The sequence below is a fragment of the Meleagris gallopavo genome, chromosome 14, assembly GCF_905368555.1.
Source record: "Meleagris gallopavo chromosome 14, MGAL_WU_HG_1.1, whole genome shotgun sequence".
NCBI classification, from domain to species: Eukaryota; Metazoa; Chordata; class Aves; order Galliformes; family Phasianidae; genus Meleagris; species Meleagris gallopavo.
This window is the reverse complement of record NC_139417.1, coordinates 17,235,783-17,254,628: the sequence shown is the minus strand read 5'-3', so window position 1 is coordinate 17,254,628 and position 18,846 is coordinate 17,235,783. Positions and strand designations below refer to the sequence as shown.

The following is an 18,846-nucleotide window of genomic DNA, read 5'->3' as shown; positions in this document are numbered from 1 at the left end:
AATTCTTCCTATTCTGCATCAGTGAGATTTGCGATCCCCGTTACGTATATTTTATTATGATTACTCACCGGTTATCTTTTTGGTACTATTAAAGTAATCTAGAAAAAAACGTATTACATATTATGCGTACCACTTGTATTATACCAACCTGCTAAGTAGGAACACAGGAACACTGAAAGAGAAATAGAAGTGGGAACAGATCTCCTGGGTTGGCGTATCCTGTCTCCTGCTAGCACATAGCCTAATTCCTTTCATAAACAGAAGTAATCTAAACCTCTGTGTCCTGTTAAATTCGAAAGAAAAGCGTTATTCTAGTATATCTGGAGATGATTAAAGTAAGCCAATAATAAATGTAATTATAGTGAATTATAATAGATGACATGGAGATTTTATCCCTACTTATCTTGAAGTTTTGGGGAAGAGTTTGTTTTGTTCTGTTTAGCTATCATTTGCTTCCTTGAGTATGTTTTGCTGAGGAAATAGAAATAACTTTAATCTTTTTCTCTTCCTTAGCCTCATGCAGGAGCAAGGCCATGGCAGCAGAGTGTCAGTGCATGGTGTAGGTGCCCAGCAGTGTGTGCCACTGGCTTCAGGCCCATTGCACGAAGCATCAACAGATTCTCTACCAGCCTCACTGGAAACTTGTAAAGCTTCTGCAACATTTTCCATGTAAGTTTCGCTTATTTTGGACCATACGAAAGTTAAAGTCTATTTTACTTGAAGATGAACACCAATTCAGCAGTTTCTACTTCTGTTGCTACAGCATCCCCATCAAGTCTGAACAAGTATGGAGTAACCAGTGTTACTCTGCTCTCTTAAATGGAGTGCATCTGTCCTGGTGGCTTTGTGCAGCCCAGGAGTGCCCTTCTTTAAGCACACCTTCTGTGCCTCTCCCCTCACTGCACTTGAAGTGCCTGTACTGGGTGTCCACTGGAAGATGAGCACATCTGTGTGTTCCAGCTGCACACAGAGTGCACAGGTGATGGAAAACAGAGTGGTGTAGCAGTTGGACAGATCTGCTGGGAAAGTTGTTACAACAGAGGTGCGATGGTAGAAGGATTAGCACAATAGAAACGTACTATAAAGGAAGGGAAGAAGGTAGCTAATCTGTATCAGAAGATTCCAGGTTCAAGGGGAAAGCTTTACCAAGGAGGGGTCTCCTGAAAGAGGTCCTTCCCCAGTGTCAGTCAGCCCATAAATGAGGTCTAAGAGGTGTGGAGTCTGGCTTCACCTGTGCTCTCAGGGCTGACTGGGTTTTTTCCCCAGGCGCTCAATCAATGGTTCAAGCTGTGACTCAACATTGCCATACATGTGGTCAGCAGGTCCTCAGGACAAGTTTGCTCTGAGATTTCTTCCTGAGCTTGCTGCTTGCTGCCATAGGTTGCGACCCACGTGTCAGATACAGACAAAGATACTGTGTCCACTTGTTCCAACAGCATCATCTTCAATTCTCATCTTACCATATAAATGAGTTCCTGTTTTCTCATGGAGCCTGAAAAATAGACTTCTCACTACCGCACAGAGCAAATAAGATTTGCTGCTATGTATCTGAAGTATGGTATTTATTTTAGGATACAACAAGGATTTCATCTAAAAATATTTTCCACAAAGTAGAGAGACGCGTCAGAAAAAAGAAAGTTAATTCCTCATCGCCTCGCCTGCAGCATTTGTTTTCTTCCAGCAGAACCCAGTGGAATTTAACAGCACAGTGGCTGAAGAGCTCTTTCAAATATGGAGAGAGCAAAATAGCTCCTGTAGTGTTTTTTCCTGGCTTGTTTTGGCTGTTACTTTCTGGTTGAGACTGCCTGAAGTGAGACTAATCAGCTATTCCTCCAGAGAGAAAGCAGGGCGACTGGAAATAAAAATAATAAATCATGGCATTTTACTACAAAGAAACAGTATACGTCAAGGGAGTGACTTTTACAACGTTATTTTGCTATCTTCAACAAAAACAAACTAGTGGAAGGAGAAGTTAATTCAAGTAGGATGTTCATAGCAAATTTTCACACGAATACTGCCGTGTCTATGCACACATTTACCACTTCAAATTGAAATTAAAAGTTCAGTTTGAGGAAGGGCTTTATCTTTCTTTTGTCCTGTTTTCTGTACCTTAATTAAGGGAGATTATTTTTTCTTATACAGAAGAGCACTGCAGCTTATTATTAACAAATGGGCATCTTTTGCTATGGAGAATTAGAGATACCAGTCACATTAATTGCAATCTTAGTTCACTGTGTACCAAAGCCTACATTTCATTTTAGATCAAGTTATTTTTTTTTTATTTGGATTTCTCTAAATGCAGCTCAGATGATTGAATACTCAATAATTTGAGTAATTTGGATCCACTTTCTAGTCAGCTGCAGAAGTTTTAGAGAAGTGGTTTTCTTATGATTTACCCATTTGACCTAAGCAAGAAAGCCACTGTCTCAAACGCTGTTATTTCGCAGCCGCTTGGTTCTAGGTCTTGGCATTTGCTATGTCTATGCATTCTGTATCATAGTGGAAACCAATATCCAGATGCTCAGCTTGGAAAAGGAGGAGCACACAGCTTCCTAGAGGCAACTGATGGCGTGAGGAACGTGCAGTGCTGCACTGCGGGGTTACACAAGCAGCATGAGGTCATCAAACTGAAAGACTGGAGTACAGGTATCTGAAAGGTAACATGAATGCTAAATTCATTCGTCCAAGGTATACCTTCATCTCATGGCTTTTTGCAAACCTGATAAATTCTTCACAATCGGTCCCAAAATAGAAATAGCAATAGGAATCAGTGAAGTTGTAAGCAAGATTTCTTGTAAGAATACCAACGTGTTTCTCCTGCAGGAAAATGTTTCTGCAGTAAATTTCAACTTTCCACTGCTATTAAGAAGAAAAAAAAAAAAAAAAGAAAGAAAAACATACATATATGTATATTTTTACATATCGTTGTAGAAGAAACCACTTTTCTTTTTTTTCATGTGTCCCCAGGATAGCTTACCCTTAAAGCAGCTGTTGCTGAATGATTTAAATCTAACTGCAGAAAGTATCAGGTGATTACGATTTTCTGAAAATGTGAATTGAATTAAAAAGTTGTCATGCGACATTAACTCCAGTTGCTGAATATCATTTTAAAAATAAGTTTCTAAACAGCAAAATGCTCAAACACGTATCAACACATGAATAATTCTGTTAGTTTCAGTAAGGAAACTAATTATGGATCCCCAAGTCCGCAATTTAACAAGGCGAAGCGGTAGTGGTCATTACTGTGTTATCATTATTTAACCGAGTTACAAATATTCCTCTGGTTACCCTCTGGAGGAGATGCGTGAAGGCAGAAAATGCCAGATGCACATTACATTAGCCTAAAATGAGAGACACCGATCCACACTGCTCCAAGAAGTGAGATTGGTTATCCATAACCGCTAGATGTGCTTGAGGCCATGAGTATCTGAAAAAAAGCACCTCCTTGCTGAAGTTCCATCTTGATAGAAGTCACATGGAAGTCAAATTTCACTTCTGTCGCCTTCCTGTGCTGCTGTGATGCTCTGTCCTGGATGCTCCTTCCCTACTGTGCCAAGCAGCCCACCCGCTGAGCATCTCACAGCAGGATGGGTCCGTGCTGCAATCCGTATCGCCTGCAGCCGTGCTCCTCTGCTGCAATTATTCAGCCAGCACTCTCCTGCGTGATGACACGCCTTTAAGTCAAACACTAATTATGTGAGCGGTGTGTTTTGTTCCAGACTTTGTAGTACCCAGCTTCAGAGTTTGTCAGGACCAAAGCAGCTGTGCGAATGCGTCGTCGTTCCTGATTAGGCACTTCTGATGTTCAGTCTCCTAATCTGAAGAAAGTCAGGTAAAGTGAAACGATGGAAGTTTGTTAATATATTAAAATGAAATGCAGGATAAATTTCCCAGCTGGAAAGAAGAATCAAACTTCTTTTTGATAGCATTATGAAAAATACTCTATGTTCCTTTTCCAGCAGCTACCTTTTAATTGCAAACAATTCAACACAGTTGTTCACATCAAAAACGATTTAGGATTGTTCTTGAATCTAATAAAATGAGTGAAAATGTTGCATTTTTACTGCTGGAGCTCCAACTTTAAACTGTTTTAATCATTTGATTATTAACCTTGACATAAAAAGTGACAGGAGATTTTAATTGCTTAATAGCTCAGAGGAATGCTGGCTTTTGAGTGGAGTTCATAAATGTGGCTTAAAATTGATATATGTGATGTTCAGGCCAGTCAATGCAATATCCTTGAAGGATAAGGAAAAATAGCTTAAATAGGAGGATTCTCTGTAGAAATGAGATTTTGCCTAGGATTGTTTGTGTTACCACACCTCCAGATGCGTTGCTTTTTACAGCTGATATATTCCAGAATGATGCTTAATTATTTTAGCATTCTATTCTATCAGAGGACATAGGGAAAGCCTTCTGCCATTAGAAAAAATGCATATGTGTACATGTGTGTGTGCAGTCAGAACTCTAAGTCAAGAAGAACAAACATTATGCATCTATATGCAGCTAAATTATGCATCCTCTGTATTGTTTGTGGATGTTACTGCTGTCAGTCCCATGGAGCTGGCAGCACGCTCATTGGGGAGGCACTTCGTTTTATGTGTCTCTCTCTTTGCTTTATGACAGAAGTGATTTTATGCACGTACTGTTTGCAGCTTCTTCCCTTTGGCACTTTCCACTGGTAAAATGGACCACATTCCTTGTAGTCCAGCTGCTGCTCATACTGAATTCACTACATTCATCCCTATTTATCTCTTCTCCCTAAGTTCTACAGAATACAACTTTCTAGGATAGCTTTTATTATCCTCATGGTGATCATGTTGTTCTCTCCAGCCTTGGGCATTCATTTCATGTCACATCTTTCAAGGCTCCTTCTGGTGTTGAACCAGTCGATGGTTGTAATGTTTGAATAATAAACGTCGTTTGTCAGTTCGAGTAAATAACTCCATCTCTATTTTTTCATATTACCGTTCTTTTGCTCAGCCTAATGATCTTGATCTTTATAACTTTGTCAACAAATGGAGTGGCCAAACGGCCCCTTGCTGTAATACATTTCTCTGAAGAGAGCTGTGCTTCGTGCGTGTTTGCTTCCCACTTGGTTCAATTTGTTACAGCGCACTCTCAGTCTTTTATTCAGTGTCAGTTGCAGCAATATAACAAATAGTTCTGCTTCATCCCTTTTTTTTTCCTAATACATGATCTATTGAAAATAAGTCACAATGGTATCATACATACAGCTCCTTAATTTTCCTTTTGACATACTGGTAGTGGCCTATTTTCTTTTTCACTGAAAACACCTTTAACCTTCATTTGCTAAAAACTTCTATTCCTTTTTCTAATTTACTGGGTATGAGTCAATCTATATTTTCAATCTCTTTTTAGGTGTATGTGCACATATATACACATATTCACATTTATCTGTGTGTACACACAGGGAATTTTGCATCATTGTGTCAGCAAGATCCTGCACTTCATCATCTGTCCAAGAAGAGAACAGCAAAGCTGAGCAAGGTCAGAGAACTGAGCCGTCCAAGGAAGGTCCTTGCAGGTCTGCTGAGACACAGATGAAGCTGGACCAACAAGCAAAGCAGTCGCTCTGTAGGTTGATGCTGAAGAAGACCCAGGAAGGTGTAAGTCCTTGCGTGGTGTAAGTCATTCATGTTTCAAATCACCATTAGCCGTGTCTGTATTGGCCTAGTAAAAAAGAATAAATTCTAGGATTTGGTAGACAATTTCTTTGTTTCAAATTCTGTCATTTCATTCTGTTTTATCCTTGCAAAATTGTCAGCTTAGAGCTTATAAATGCGTATGTAAAGTTGTGGTGCTGTGTAATAGGGTGCCAGGAGAAAAAGCTGAGGCAGCCAATGGAGATTTTAGAGAAACGGGAACGTGAGGACAGTAGTGTTCATTTTCCACCCCTAGGAAAACACGAATATATTATTCTATGGGTTGTAAAGGTTGAATAATGCCACTTCCCCTCTCCAAAGCGTTCAGGAAACGAGCCTGTGGAAATTAATGGATGTTTTGCCACTGCCTTCCTTGATTGGGCCCCAGATAAATCGTGATTCATGGAGCCTCTTACGTGGTAAATGTGAAAAATGAAAATGACCTATCCATTAACTTAATCATCATTCCATCCCTTCTCTAAGGCAAATAAAGTGTTAGATGGAGGCAGATGTTGTTGTAATTGAGGTCTTTTTTCTTATTTGAAGAGACCAATTTCTAAAGGTCATTGATGGAACTTGATGGAAATAAGCCTTTAAAGTGTGAATATTGATGGCTGAATAAAGTGAGTCTTCCAGGAGGAAGACTGCAAAAAACCATAACTATTTTTTAAAAAATTATGGGTCAAATTCTTCTTCCACTCAGGGCACTGTAAATCTGAAGTCATCTGAAGAAATCATTGACTTCTGTGTAAATGAGGGCACAGCCTTCTTCAGCAGAATGAACTTAAGATTTTTATTCTCATAGAGGAGAACAGAACAAAATTTACTATGATTTTGTCGCAGCCCTGACAGAAGGGGAGTGATTATGACTGTCAGACAAGGAAGTTCCTTTATTCTCCCCTTGGATGTGCCTTGCTTCAATAACCCATGTTGTGCCTGGCAGGCACGTGCCCCAGCACAGCTGCAGTTCAGAAGCACCTTTAGACACTATCTTGAATGTTCTTCTAGAAAAACAATTAGGCAGAGCTGAGCTTCTGTTTTAAATTTGAGGAGAGACTGTATCTTCAAAGGTATTGAAGAATACAGATCCCCAAATAAGTATATTGTCTGTCATTCCAGTACATTTTTGTAAAAGAGAAATTGTAAGAGAAAAATAATAGTAATCGGTAGCTATCATGCATTTATTTTGTAGTTTTTTTGCTTCTATTAGACACTTATTTTGATATATTTTATTTGCACATAATTGATAAATATTTATGTAAATAACATGTAGATTTAAAAAGATAAAAACAGTATCTTAGCAAAATTACAGATTTGTAGAACAAATGTTTATGTATGCTAGAAACTTTGGATGGATGTCATTTTTTAATGCCGTTCTGACACAGTCTTAACTGTCATAGCACAAGCAGCCCTACTAAAATTCATCTTCTTTGGACAGCTGCTCTGGTGTGATACCTAGCAGATAAAAGAAATCAAGGAGAAGATGCAGGATAGCCTGGAATACAGGAATGAGATATAAAACATCACAAGTAACAGTTTCTCTTTCAGCCAAAAAATAAGAGGGGGAGGTCAAACAAGTTCATCCTTCTGAGAATAACACATAGCTCAACTAGGCAGCCCCTCTCCAGGCAAATGGAAGATAAACTTACCGATATCCGAGGAAAAAAAGGATGGATCGATGATGAGAATTATGCTGTATGATAGCAAGCTCTAGTGCCATGGAAATGGAGAGCAGAGCAATAGAGATGTTTTGAGTGGGAAAAACAGGGGAAAGCTGGCAGGAGAAGGGATTATCACCACGACAAGGGGTGACAGCTGGGAGGATGCAACTGCAGCTTGGCCTGCCTGAGAAACGCACAGTCAAAATTAGCTAGGCAGGGAGACGTGCACAAAAAAACAAGATTGCAGAGGAAATGAAGTGTGTCAGGGATTAGAGATAGTCCAGCAAGCAAAACAAATGCAGATGAAGTTAAAAAACAAAAAACAAAAAAACAAAAACAAGCACAACAGAACTTTACAGGTGTGCATAGCTTTCAGTGCGTTTGTATGGCAGAAAAAAAAATGAATTGTCTTTAACTGATTTATGGGAACTCCTCAAAGACAAACACAAGTAATCGTTGTTTCAATAACACTTACTACAGGATACTGCAGCCTGACTCTGGTTTGATTCTTAGAGGAGCTGCTTGCTTTTCAAGTAGCTGCAATCAACTCCCAAGACTTTATATAATGCAGCATTAAGTAGCAATGACTACTTCGTTTTTAGCACTCCTGAGTTCCCCTATTATCATAATATCTACACTTCACATAGCTACTAATTCCACTTGTGTTACTGCTATACAAGAAACTATGCAGCTCTTGTGTTAGGCTTTTTGCAAGGTTAAAAAGTGCAAAGTAAAATCCTCCATCATTTCTTGGGTAACAACCGCTTTGCAGAAGTTGAATTTTTCTAGTCATAAATGCCATTTCTAAGGTAAATATGCTCTTGTGTTAGATAACAGGAATAAATAATGTTTACATAATTTATCGAATTAAGTAAAAACGATTTTACTAAATGATGTTTTGGGAGACTCTTACATCTAACTACCTCCTGAAGTGGTGGCTTTTCAGTAGTCTGCACTGGGTAAGCTTATGTCTTTTTCCTCACACGTGTAAAAGAAAGATTGTGAAAAACCTGTAATGCCTTCCAGTAGCTGTAAGCACTTCTGAATACAGGGCCATCAGCAAATACACATGCACATTAATGCAATCTGCCATGCTAACTTTTCAGTATGAGATGTTTGGTCCTAGCAAGGTGGGCACAGCACAATTGCCACAAGAATCGAAGGTCTCCATCTTGCTTTTAACATTGAATAATCCCTGAAATCACTTTCTCTGTCTTTAAAAATCTATTTGGTCAAGTTTTCCCAAAGGTGCATAGAAGGTTATTACATGAGGCATTAAGTTGCTGTGTATTTTCTAGTTGGGCACCAGCCATCACTCTAAAATGAGGACACTTATTTGGCTGTGCCTAAGGTTTTCATGGCTTCAGTTACCATCTTCTGAATGAATACCTGCTGACAAAACTAACAGGCTCCTGCAAAAAGGTTCATCTTTAGTACATCCATCAAGCTTTCAAGCAGTGTTCAAAGAGCACTTTCAAAATCCCTACATTTTTGCAGTTCATAGGGAATTTGATTCTTATTGCACAAAGTGATCTTTTGCCCACTTGTGTGCACAGATTTCTTTATTTTGTAGCTGGAAGGTATTTTTCAATCTTGTCTGGAGTCCAATATATGGGAAAGTCAAAGTGTAGCAGAAAATTAGATTCAAGGGTAGATTTAGTAGCGTTGTAACTTTAATCTGGTCATAGTTCAAAGCTCATCATTACTTAAGAGAAAGAATAATAATAATAAAAAGTATTATTTGATTTCATCTTTCTGCAACCAGAAAGAGTGCATTTTGGTCATGATTTTGGTATATAATGACCAAAAGTTGCACAGAATTCAAGCAGCAGCACTCCAGTTAGTAGAGGAGCAAGAAGTGGCAGCTGGCAAACATTTGTTAACCTATTAGGACATTACTAAAACTGTTTTCTAGGCACCTGCAAATATTGGCAATATGGTTTTGCTACAATTCTGAATATATCAGTTTGAATTCAGACCATGTAGTGAACACGTATGACTTGGTGTAGAAGTGCCTGGGTTATAACTCAAATGATATCTGCTGTTTGAACAGATTTTGTATTGTCTCCAAAGCCTGTGAAGCATGACTTGTCTTTATTATTATTATTATCAGCCTTTATTGCTGGACATTTTCCACTGACACGTTTATATAAATGCAAATACAAAAATGTGAAGTGTTTAACCTTCTATTCAATGCCCGTGATTCACTTAGCGCGTGCAAGAATCCTGAGAGTTGTCCATTATGTCCTCAACTCTTCCAAATTTCCCTTCCTGTCCTTCACACCTAAGCCATCTGTTTGTCATTTCTTGGCACCCTCCATACCTCTTTCACAAACAAACCATCTGCTCAGTGCCTTTAAACTTCTATTTACCATACATACTCTTTTATCTATTTTACAATTCTTTGCATATGTCAAAATTTTAATTACATAGTCACATATTAGGATGGCGTCAGCTTAAGGGCTTTTTCTAACAAGTGTCTGTGATGGGCTAGAAGGCATTTGAAATGTGTTGTATCAGTCGCTGATATATGATATTTATGAAAAGTGCAACAAATTTTGAAGTGAAGAAGCAGATGATGCATGAAGTCAGTAATTGTTCCAAGACACCCCCAAGTGATTGATGTCTACATAATTCCGTAAATGCTATTGCTTTATTAAAATACAATAACAATATTAATTTATATGAAAATTCAGTTTGGCTAACAACTAATGCATTTAAATTTCATATAATCTAATGCAGTCCGATCTCCTGTTAGGTTGGAAAGAAGGAGAAGCTTCTTACTGGAAATTTACTACATACCTCAGGTCTTACAAAATTTGAGAAGATATGAGAGATTTTTATAAATGCTACAAATATGATTAAGATATTTTGAAGAAAGAGAGCAAAACTGATCTTCCTAAATGCAAAACAGCTAAGAAAATTAAAAAGTAACAGTCACGGTACAAGCACTGTACATACATAATGCTTACAGACATACACAGTGTTTGTTCATTACATTCAGATGGGGTTTCATTCACCCAGAGGAAATATTTTTCATCCAAACTCCTGCAGAATGTTACCTGCACTTTCAGGGTGAGTTTGCTTTGTTATACCATTTTAGGATGGTGCATAGTTTGTGTGATGCTCAGGACAAGATGAAGTTTTAGAAGAGAAGGAAGTGGCAGATCTCTTGCCACATGATCTGCAGTACAGAAGAAAGAGGAATGACGGAGCATTAGAGGAGTGAGATTCCCTTTTGCTGGACTTCAAGGGTTTTCCCTGCATCTACCCTGTCTCCTCCTAAGTCACGAGGGTTGTTCAACTTGTCTGTGAAAGGGAAGCACATACAGCAGTGCAAAGTACATTGGTAGGGAAGTGTTTGGAAAAACAGCAATCTTGAGATAGATGAACAGGATCAGCACTAGTAGAGTAAGGGCTCCCACTGAAGCATGTGTGAGATGAGTCTGGTTGCACCAGGGCTTGTCCCAGTTGAAGGGGTGAATTGAGAGTTACCCTGGCTCACTTGCAGTGACTGCAATTGGCTTTTTACATGACCAAGATATGCCACAGAGACCTTTGTTTTCCCATCTGCTTGCAGGGAGGACTGAGAGCTACATAGAAGTCCTGCAGAATAGATCCTAATCAAAATAACATTGATTAAGTACAGAAACACTTCCCTGTATCTAAATGAGAAAAAAAAAAAAATTGAAATGGCTTAATTTACTGTAAGTACAATTCTAGGAAACAGTTGTTGAAATTCAGCTGCTTATGGCAGCTACATCTCTAACTGAGCAAAGAACCACTCCAAACCACTTGACAGTAAATTGATCTGTGTATGTATTGCAGGTGGCTTCTCCAGAGCAGACATGCATACAAGCATGTCTGAAAGCCAACAGAAGACCAGTGGGTTCATAAAGATGACTTTTCCACAGACATTGCTGACATTAAGTCAGTACCCAAATAAACCCGATTCAGTCTTAAATCATCCCATCCTGAGGACTCCATTGATAGATACACACGTGACCCATAGGCCATTTTGTATATCATTTCCTTCAGGACAGCTGAGAGATGGGATCCCATGGAGGATGTCAACGACAACTAAATCCCAACAGGGCAATTGCATCTCTGTCCTTTTGTTTTATCCCTTGGCACTTCGCTATGCTCATTGTGTGGTACCAAGCACCCCAGTACTTCTGAGAGCAGGGGTGGCTGTTGTTGCGTGAGATAAATCACATATTTCATACTTCCTTGCCTCTTAGTTCTGTGTGCTGAGTGATGTGTTCCTTTGTGAAATTTTATTAGCTTGACTAGAGTGAGCAGCTGTCCTAAGTCTAAAATTACATAGTGTTGGAATGTTACCAAAACAACTATTCTAAGCATGTAAATGGGGGAGACAATCTCATCTTCTTTGGATTTGATTGATTTCTTTTTAATTGATTAAGGTAAATAACTAAAGCCTGGAAGAGCTCTAAAGGAGCCGCTATACTTTATATGTGAATTATCCCCCTCAGCTTTTAATTATGCCTGTCTTTTTAATAATATAGCTTTTGATATCATAGACAACCTGGTAGAAATTTGAATATCTCCATCTAATACTATTGTGTGCATCTTGCAATGCAATGATGGCTTCTTTACAGAAATTAAAGAATCCCAGTTCCTCATTATACTTTTTAAAATTCTTAAAAAGATTGGCTGTCATGATCCCTCAATTTACCATCTGATGTTCTGCTTCCTAACCAGGGCTGCACAAATTGATGGTAACGGATTTCAGTCATCTTCAGGCAATGCAATTTCTCTCCTCCACCTATTCAAACAGTAGGGATTATACTCATAAAGCAGATCAATCAATACTACCTGACTTAATACCCTATTTTCAGTTGCTTTCAGATCCTCAAATTTAATCATGCAGCCTGAAGATTCAGCAGCTTTGTTTTGGAGAAATTTCAATTGAAAAAAAAAGAAAAAGAAAGCTATTCATTTTGGAAATGGGATTAAGGAAAAAAAAAAGATACCATATTCTTTACATAAAAGTTCTTATAAATTTTCAGCTGAAATGCTTTAATATTTCTTTGACTTAAATGAGTGGCTTGAAATGCCTTTTTATGTTCTGCAGAAGTTGATAAAGGATACTAGACAACAAAATGTATTTCTTTCAATATGGAATTGTCTAAGTTACAGATCTGAATAGAGAAAACTCATTAGATAATAACTCTTTCTGGGATGTCTATGTTGGTTAAATCAATGCTTTCTGTACTGTTTCTGTACCAGTAAAACAAGAGTTTAGAATCGATTGATCTATATTTTCTCACCAAATATGATATAAAAATATAAACTCCTGTGATATATCTATTCTTTTCTTATTGCATATATACAATGGATTCATACATATTTTATGAAAACCTTTCACCAAAAGCTCTTGCAATCCTATAAAAATGCCTGCTTGTGATTTTTGAGACATAGAAAGATTGATATTTGGAAGGATGGTGGACTTCAAAAATAACTTTGGATTTTCTGACCTGCTTCATTACTGTGCCATGTTGTAAAATCAGGGTGGCTTGGAAGTGCATCAGGTGAATGTCTTAGAGACATTTGAAGTCCAACTGTTTGAATAGCTGCCAAAACTTGTTGGAGGAACTTCCCTAGGTCCAAACAGGAATCCAACCCTGGTCAGAGAGGGTGTCAGCCTTCTCAGCCTAAAAACAAAGGATAAATGTGTGCTGTAAAAGTACCTGTTTCTTGCTTCTTGACTGTTCCTATCATTATTAAATCATTTTCCTGCTTTCCAGCTCTCTGTGATCAGAGGGAAGCACTTGCGTCATTTGTTATTAATGTTTTTTCCATGCATTCTAGTTGCTACAATAGCTGCATCATCAAGAGGTTTGAAGTTTGAACAATTAAATCGTGATTTTCTTTAAGCATGCATGAAACATCACAAAAATCCAGCTGTGTGAACAAAGTAAAGAATCATCTTTGAGAGCAAATGCTGTTTGCAATCTTACAATTTGCAGACTAAAAATTAAATGACTATTTTTATCCTCCCTTTTCTGCCAGACACTAACTAAATTTGTCACAGTAAGCATGCTTAGGATTAAAATTTTATTGATTTTTTTTTTTAAAGGCAAAATTAAATACAAGTGCATAAAGTCTTCATAGCTGCTTTAGACTGTAGAAGACATCCTGGCCCAGATTCCAACTCCTCCCATCTCCAGTTCTGCTGCTTAGAACTCCCAACCTCAATCCTGGTGACAGATATAGATCCACCGTGGCAACCTGGCTCATGGTCTGGGCCACCAAAGTCAGGTGGGGGCAGAGGGACTCGTAAGGGATGGAAAAGTGTGTGAGAGAGAGACTGGGAGAGCCTCTGTGGAAAAGGAGTCACCCAATGGTGGGCATCACCCACAGGTTAGTGGGAATGGTCATCAGCCTGGGAGCAGGACATAGTGTTGACAGGGAACGGATTAATTCAGTGTTTGATGTAAAATGTTTCTGTTGGTGTATTTGAAAGGATAACTTAAGGATTTTGTTTTATCTCGTTTTGTTTTGTTTTAATTTTCACTGGATTAGTCTTGCATTTCTGTGCGATGTCCTCTATGCCCTTCTTAGCATTCGCTATTTACAAATTGGGATTTTTAAGGTAAGAGAAAAAGCAGGAATATTTTAAGAACTACTGTTTTCTGACTCCCTTGGTAGGCTACTTTCCAAGGAGGTTACCCACCAGCTTTCTGTGAGATTCTAATCTTGTTCTCTTGAAGAGAATCCTGTGGTCTTCCGTAAACTAGACAATATTGAACGCCAATTTTTAACTAGTTTGTCAAATATCTCATTGCTGCTCACTATCTCAGATGTTCTTTGGGTTACTGTGAAAGGCCTTGGACACCTTTTGTATTACAGATTCAGCAGATTTATGGTATTTTGGTGTACTTACAAGAACATAGAAAAGTAATGGTGTTTGCACCATAGCATTTGCCTGTGACTAAAGGAAATTAAGCCAAATGGAGTCTTGTCTTGTGTACTCCAGTAGGTACAGCCGAACCCTTGAAAATTTCTATATGTCAGTGAAATTAATCTGTAGCCACAACTGCTAAGAGTTCCAACTCTGCAGCTGTAATAAGGGGAAAAGTAATCAGTTTATGATGTCGTTTCTCACAGGTAAGAGTGAAATATTTGAATGCAATCCAGAAAGATGCACCAACCTACAGCAGCCAGTGAGACATATGTGCTACCTACAGCAAAGGCTGTTCCATAGCTCTCACAGAAACACTTCAAACAGGTCCAAAACATTGGCACTTGCAGTAGTTCCTCTTGCTCAGGAAGATTACCTAACTACAAGGAGACAGAAAGAGGCAGTGGATTAAAGAGGCCTGCAGGGAATTCCTGATTCCCATGCAACTTCATACAGAGGAATTTTTAACAATGGAGGCAAATAACTGTTAGAAAGTACTTTGTTATGTAAAAAAATGAAAACCAAATTGAAGTATCTTCTTCCTGAAGCGATCGGGATTTTTCAGATTTCTCTTATGAACTGAAAACAAGGCGTGCAGCCTGCCCAGCAGCATCCTGAGCCTGAAATACCTTAATCTCTCTAGTGCTGAGTGCAATCTGTGGTACCAGCTATGCTGGGGAAGGTAAGAAATTTTCCATAAAAGATTCCCAATGTCAATTAAAAATTCTGCATTTGCTTCTTAGTTTATCTGAAACTGAAGAAGGGAGCTCTCTCTTGCAGTCAAAACATGTCATCTGCATATTCTCACACAGAAAGCAGTGGAGGTTCTAAAGCCTATCTTAGAGTGTGTTTGATTTCCTGGCTGCCTTATTTGTTTACAACAATGCTCTTAAAATTGTCTCTACCATCTGTGTGGTTTCTAGTTGTTTGAATGAGAATGAGATATTAAAATGCCATCCAGATGTCTCGTTGCATATCAGCATTAACATATTATGCAAATTGTCACAAGGATAGGTTTTTTTCTTCTTAAACAAAACAATATTTTTAGATGGAATGGAGAGAAATAAATCTGCGAAGGATGACAAGGAAAAAATGCGCTGAGCATATTCAGCTGAACTTTTCAATCATTTTTTATGAAAGGGTTAGGTACAAAGTGTCCTTAGTTTTTTGGTTTTTTTTTGCCATAAATCTGTAGAAGAACAATTGGGTGAAAACACAGTAATAAACCAACAAAGTATTTCTAAACCCAAATGTCTCAGAATATGAATTCAATGAAGTGAAATACAAAACTTGCCTCTGTGTATTTATCTCACAAGAACAGGACTTTGTGAAGAATGATAACAAATATCTGCTGGCTACTAAGCATCCAATTTAAAGAAATCTTTGTCTCTTATTCTGCAGATATTTACATTTGGAGATAAGTCCACAGAATCAACAGTGCAAGGCCAGACCTGTGCCCTCATTGTTCTCAGATATAAGAAGAGATGTCTGGAAATTAAAACAAGTGTCTTTATACTGTTTTCTTGCATCTTGATTCCTACAGCTAAGAACAAACGTGTTATTGCCCGTGTTTTCCTTAGAACCACAGAACGCCTTGAGTTGGGAGGGACCTCAAAGATCATCCTGTTCCACTCCCACACCATGGGCAGGATTGCCAACTTATTCAGGTATTTTTATGGACACAGAGCAGCATATGGTTGGTCTATAATTCCTCATCATTTTTTAAACATATTGCTGTTTTATTGTTCTTTTTGATTCTTACTTTGTCTGTTAGCAGTGGCATATAATCTTCACAAAGAGAGTTTAAACTGCGGGCTTAATCCACAGGGAAATGGAGAAGAAAGGATTGAACCTGAGCTGCTGCTACTGCTGTGCAAGGACAGTCCAGTATGCAGCAGATCAATGATAACACAAAAATTGGTTATTAATAAGTAGGCTGAGAGTCCTGTAGCACCAAGTGCTATATACATTATAGCAGAATATATGCATTATCCCACCGTGAGAGTGATGAAGAGATTTGTAATGATCATTTTCAAATGTCAACCTAATGTCACAACAGTGGGAAAAAAAAAAAAAAAAAGAAAAGGAAAAGAAACGTAACTGTACGTTTTAGTTCCTTCATTAATTAAAGCAGGAATCCCAGCCTGGTTGAAAAAGCTATTGCTGTTCAGAGGATAGCTAACTATTCAGAGAATAAATCTGCTTGCAGATTATTAACTACAAAGTAAAAGCCTATTTGCTGTATATGAACAATAGCTGCTTTTTATATTGTTGTGTTTGGACTTTCTGCAGCTAGAGATACAAACATTTGTAAACAATCCGTGCATACATCTTCATTCAGAGTTCCTGAGAGTTACGAAGTGATGCCAAGAGGATAATCAATCAGCCGCCATTTTTTAAGGCTGCTTTTTGCTTGGCATGCGGGGAGTTTTAGTGCTGCTTCTAAAAGCAACAAGGTTTTGTCTGTTGTGCTGCAGGAACCAAAAAACATGAGCTCGTTCCAAGTTTACACATGGAAGTTTTAATTCATGCTTTCGCCAAGTGGGAAGAATGAATGACTCCTTGTTGTCATTCTTCCACGTTCCTCTCCCTGTGCTGGTCAGCCTGGATTTAGGTGGGCATAAGCACTGGCTGTCCTCTCAAACACATACGCGAGAGTGTTTTAGCGTGGAGTATTTTGACACTTCCAAGAATGGCTAATTATGCACATGAGAGGTCTATTTGAAGGCCTTACTCAGAACATATTGATCTTCCATTGACTCTTGTTGCCCTTAATAGACTGGTGGGCAGTGGGGCTCTTTGTGGCTCATTTGATCTCTGCTACTTACCAGAAAGGAAATTTCTTTTCAAGTGGGGATCTAGACACATTTTCATTTTGTGTCTTCTCACATTACCTCAGTAGTTGTTGTTTCTCCCCTTTGTTTGAACCTTCTACCCAGAGTGCTTCGAGGGAAATAATGGAATTGCACTGATGGAAATAAAAGATTTGATGTAATCCTGAGACATGTTTTAGTTAAACACAGGCAATTTGTCTGAGAGCAGTTCGATATTAGGATGAAAGTATATGGCCTTTGTGTACATGAGATGGTATCATCTATCCTAAAAAGCTATGAAACTGTTAATTAGAGTAGATCAAGCCATAGCAGTAATTTTACTGGCATGCTAAGAAATAATTAATTTTTATTTCAGCCTCTGCCCTTCACGATGACTTTCCTCAATACTTGGTAAGTGAGCTCCAGTTGCACAAACTATTCTTAACACATTTTAGCTATGAATATTTTCTTTGAAGTAACTTCTTAAATGCTTTTCAATTAGCACATGCAGAGGTAATATGAGTCTTTCCTAATTTACAGTATGAGTTGTTTTTTGTACCTATTATCTGCAGATGCAGTATCTGTTACTGTGTTCTCAAGCACCAATAGTCTTTGAAAGAAATACTTTTATATCTACTCAGAAACGTTTCACAGAGCAAAAGTGCTGAAATTAGATTAATGCATTATTAATGATGAGTGATTTGCTCAGCCCCATGAACAATAAAGGAGCATTTTTAACCCATTCAATCAAAGGCCTGTGAAGGAAGGTGAAAGCACATTGTGTTCCTCATCATCTTGGCATTATGGAAGAATGTCTGAATTAGTTCTTAGGCCTTAACTTCACAATTTGTCACATGCCAGCTATCAGTGAAGAGCTGGATAGATGAGGAAACCACTGCAATATGCCATCAGATGCTGCTGTAAAACTTTATCTCTGTTCTGAAGTGCAGTTGGGCACTGATGCAGCCGTGCTCCGCAAGGTGCCCTGATAGGATCAGAGTCCTTGGACCAGGCTGACCAGTCTGAACCTCTCTCCTTTTTTAGCCATAATGTCTGTGCTCACTACTTCAGGTTTTGCACAGCATGGCTTCTTAGAGAACATTTTTCTTCCCCCTTTAGCTGTCCTTATATATAGTTCTAGTAAACAAAGTGCAACTAGAGAAGAAATGCAGTGCAGAATGGAAAATGAATTCACGTTAGTCATATACCTCACTGGATAATTGATGGCATATCTTCCTGCGTGCAAGGCTTCAAAACTGATTAGCTGGCAGCTTTCACTGCTGTCCCACTGTATGAGAAAGTATGGCTATAAAAGAGAATTCAGCTTCACAGCATCATATTCGCTTAAATTTCATTGATAGTAACAACGTGAACAAGAAAATGTGAGGTATGGGGAAAAAAAGTATAAGAAAACAATTCTTCAAACCTAAAAATAAAAAAGAACGCAGAACAACCACCTACCAACCAATGTAAGAAATTGAGGTTGCAAGAGAAAACACTTCAATCCCACAAGAAGCAATTAGAAGATCTTGTGGAAATAGTGCATCAAGAAGATGAGTCTCCAGAGGAACAAACTGCTTTTTCTTATACATTTTTTTTTTATTATTGTTCACATGGAACTCATCTGACTGTATATTCTCTCCACAGCATTTGAATGTTGCTTTCCCCTTTCTGGATGATTATCTGTCCTCTGCTGTGAGGAGGTATGAATAAGCAAAAGCTTTCAAGGTTGCTGTAAAGGATGAAGTACTTTTTTATATCTCTGTGCAGAACATAATGCT

At 38.3% G+C, this 18,846-nt stretch overlaps 1 long non-coding RNA gene across 2 annotated transcripts; it reads left to right on the top strand.

The window, feature by feature from the left end:
* The first annotated feature begins 3,724 nt into the window (after positions 1 to 3,724).
* LOC104913201 (uncharacterized) lies at positions 3,725 to 18,765 on the top strand. Of its 2 annotated transcripts, none has more exons than XR_014886423.1 (5): positions 3,725 to 3,832; positions 5,435 to 5,630; positions 15,796 to 15,919; positions 17,442 to 17,476; positions 18,713 to 18,765. It is a non-coding gene; the product is annotated as an uncharacterized LOC104913201 (long non-coding RNA). The 2 variants fall into 2 exon arrangements; XR_014886422.1 differs by having other exon boundaries at positions 5,435 to 5,647.
* The last annotated feature ends 81 nt before the right edge of the window (positions 18,766 to 18,846 follow it).